Raw genomic sequence first — 4,009 nt, 5'->3', positions numbered from 1 at the left:
CTTCCTTCCTTCCTTCCTTCCTTCCTTCCTTCCTCCCTCCCTCCCTCCCTTCCTTCCTTCCTTCCTTTCTTCTTTCCTGTTGCTATTGACTTTACACTAATCTCAATATGAAGGTATAGTAAATTAATCCGAGTGGGTTTAAAGCTGAGGTTTATCACACTCTGGATCTTTAGGCAGTGTATCCATCCGTGTCCCTTCTGCTTTATAAAAGGATTTACTCTATAACTTACACTTTCTGAAAACTTTCTTGTTGAGTGTGATAAATATTTTATACATTTGCATACCACTCCATCTCTGCAAATGGCTTCCCATCATGCTCACCTGGCTCTGTATTAATGTTGACGTAAAAGGCAAGGGATATTACATGCAGGCTGCAGAGGACACAAATGTCCCTCTGCACAGTTAAAGCTGGTGTTAAACCACATGTGTTTGATGGGATAGGGATCTATTTAGCCAATCATGTTTATAGATGATAATGTCACATGACAATGCCAATAGGAGAGACATCTCTGTTAGTCAAATAATGAGCCCAGCCTTGAAAATAATAGGCATCATCATATCTAGATAAATCTACTACTCTGTATGGGACTCTACAGTTTATATGCAAGTCATCATTTTCATGATAGTCTTATAAAGTAAGTTACTTGCCACTATGAGCATTATTATCACCATCATCATCATCACCATCACTGCATCCAGCATTATCATCATCATATCATATTTCTTGGGACCTAGGGAAACAGCTTAGTCCAGTAGACTTCTTGGCTTGCAAACAGGAGGATCCGAACTCGGTATCTAGTACTGATTCTTAAAAATCAAAGCAACTCAAAGTGGGAAATATTTGTAATCCCAGCTCTAGAGAGGTGGAGACATATGGATTCAGAGCATTTGCTGGACAGCTTCTCTAGACACACACACACACACACACACACACACACACACACACACCACGTGCACACTCATCTTCCTTAATAAGTACTCCATTGTTCTTACAGGGGATAATTGATGCTCTTAAAGGGAGGATCTTGGCGCTAGTGCAGTCAATCTGATCAATACACAGACAGTATTAATCAGGTGCATATTCTAATAGACTTTACAAATGTACAGTTCAGGGCATCTCGGGACTAGCAGACACTTCCAATGGACTGCACCATTATCAGGTTCAAATAGGGTCATCGGAGCATGCTGACACAAAATATACAACTTCAGCCTAATGAATCTTCCAGTTTTCTTCAAACAAAATTCTCATCCAAAGACGGCCTCCGCGTCTAGTGTAGAAGGGAGGAGCCAGTGATCAACAGCTGCTAGGAACTGGTGAAACAATGTTGACTTTATGAGGGTACAAGAGCTCTGCTGGTGGTCAGTGAACTTCTTAGAGCAAAGGCGAAATCCCAATATGCCTGTATGGAGAAATCAGTGCCTCCCTCCACTCTTGGCTTCCAACTCTCCTTTGGAGAACAGCCTGCTTGTGGTTAGCAGGTGACTCTGAATTATCTGGAATTTGAGTTTGCATCTGGGTGTCAAGTGCTGGCATAAGGGCGAAGGTGCTGTGAAGCTGTAGCAAACTTGCTTCGCATGCACAAGGCCCTGAGTTCAATGACAGGGGCTACAGAAAATAAGTGTTTGTGAAGAATGCTCGTACAAGTGAACCCTAGACTGTGAGTGGCTGGAAAGATCACACAGAAGTTCTTGAAATGAATGAAGGAAGCCAACTCCTCAAGGAAGCAAAGGAGAAGAGCCTTCTCCTTTGCATTGTAGTGCTGAGAAGGGTTTGGGGGTAAGAATGGATTTAGGAGCTATGATCAGTACAAGATCCATATAGGAATGTTCACATTTAATCAGAGGACAAGGGCAGATTTGGAAGCCTGGTGGCCGAACCTGGCTAGAGGTGCATTAACACAGGATTCCAGAAAGGGGAACATTTTAAAATACTTGCCGTGCAACCAAGGAGACTCGAGATTCAGTCCTCACAACCTATGTAAAAAGCCCAGTATGTTGTGTGGTATTCATTTGTAATCTCAGTGCCAAGGAGACAGAAGTTAGAGGTTTCCTGGCCAGCCAGCCCAGACTGCTTGGCGAGTTCCAGGTTAGTGAGGGACCCTGCTTCAAAACACAAAGCCAAGATAAATGGTATCCTGAAGAAGTTGACCATGGGTGCATGAGCTCATGGATGCATGGGTTCACAGGTGCACGGATGAATTTGTGCATGGGTGAATGCATACACACATGCATGCATACCTTCCTATAAGCAGCCACATGCATAATGAAGTTATTGTTGGGCAAAATACTGGGTATTATTATGGTGAGAAGGTGCCAATCACAAGAGCAAGGATGCAAAATGTAAGAACAATGAACTACTGTGCAATTAATATTCAGAAACAGGAGCGTGCCCGCTGGAAGAGATTACAGGTCTATGGGCTTAATATTCATCGTGTCTGGGAGGATGCTGGCTTCCTATTACAAGCTGCAGTGTAATTAAACCAAGGAACGGGGCTAGAACTGGCTGCTGAAGAGGCTCAGGCACTCGTGCAGCTCCGGAGGTAGCTCCTACCTGAGATTTGTACCTGGGGGACCACACAGAAGCCATCTAGCCTGAGTGGAGTGGGAGGGAGCCTCTGGGTGAGCCTAGACATCTGACATCACTTCTGCTCCTGTTTTGTTTGTTTATTTATTCATGTATTGATTTATTTATTATTTATTCTTTGAGAATTTCCTACACATATTCAAGGAAATATGTTTATATCCGCCTCCTATTTACATCCCCCCGACTCCCAGTTCCTCCCAACACATTCCTCTCTCTCAACTTCGTATCCTCTTTTCTGTTCATTTTAATAACCCGTGAAGTCCAATTAGTGCTCAGTCTTGGGCTTGGTGAATGTCCTGACATATGTGCTGTTTTTCTCTCTACCTGATTGCCTCCCCCCCCCCCCCAGGCTCAGCTGCTGCGTTGCTTTCTCAGGGGGCTCAGTCCATAAGTACACATTTCCAACCTCCTGCTGGAGACATTGTAAGCGGCGGGGAGCAGGCAGCATCCGGCTCCCCTCTGCCCCGGGGGACACAACACCACAATGGAAGCCTTACACAGCTTCACACAAAACACAAAATACTGGAAAGGAAAACTTTCCCATGGGGTGTGTTGATTAAACTGATTAAATGCATGTCAGGCACGTAGAACAGTGCCTAATAATCAGAGGGAATGTTCAAAACCGTTTATTAGAAGTGTGCTGGTGTGTGTGTTTGTATGTGCTGGTGTGTGTGTGTGTGCGCGCGCGTGCTAGAGTGTGTGACTGGAAGTGTATAGAGGTCAGAGGACGACCTTGGATCTCCATCTTCACCTTCCACTATGTTTAGGGTCTCTTTTGGTATGCCACTGTGTAACCAAGCTAGCTGTCTCTTGAATGTTTAGGGATTCTCCTCTTTCCGTCTCCCACCTCACTGGAGGTTATAGACACACGCTTCTGTGTCTGGCTTTACAAGAATTCTGGGGATTTGAACCCAGGTCCTCATGCTTGTGCAGCGTCTGTTTTACCCACAGATCATCTCCACAGCTTATGTGTTTGTTTAAAAGTCTCATGATGGGAGCTGGAGAGAGCGCTCAGCAGTTAAGAGCACTCTCTCTTCTGAACGACCTGAGTTCTATTCCCAGCACTCATGCCAAGCAGCTCACAGGGGATCTGAGACCCTCTTCTGACCTCTGAAGGTACTAACATACAAGTGGCGTGCACACGTTCACATAGACATACACACATACACATACGTTTGAAAAACAAGCGAGCAAAAGCCAGAAGTCCATAGTGATTGACATTGGGGAAATCTGAAAGCCAAATTTCTGGTTCTCACAGATGCAAATGCAAATAGCTTTCAATATACAAATACAGGGTTTCAGAACTAGGTCCATAGATGGGTAACTAGAAGGTGTGGGTATATTTGTGTGTGTGTGTGTGTGTGAGAGAGAGAGAGACAGAGAGAGAGAGACAGAGAGAGAGAGAGAGAGAGAGAGAGAGAGAGA

The sequence above is a fragment of the Microtus ochrogaster genome, chromosome 2 (genome assembly GCF_000317375.1).
Source record: "Microtus ochrogaster isolate Prairie Vole_2 chromosome 2, MicOch1.0, whole genome shotgun sequence".
Lineage (NCBI taxonomy): Eukaryota > Metazoa > Chordata > Mammalia > Rodentia > Cricetidae > Microtus > Microtus ochrogaster.
This window is presented reverse-complemented; position numbering follows the sequence as displayed.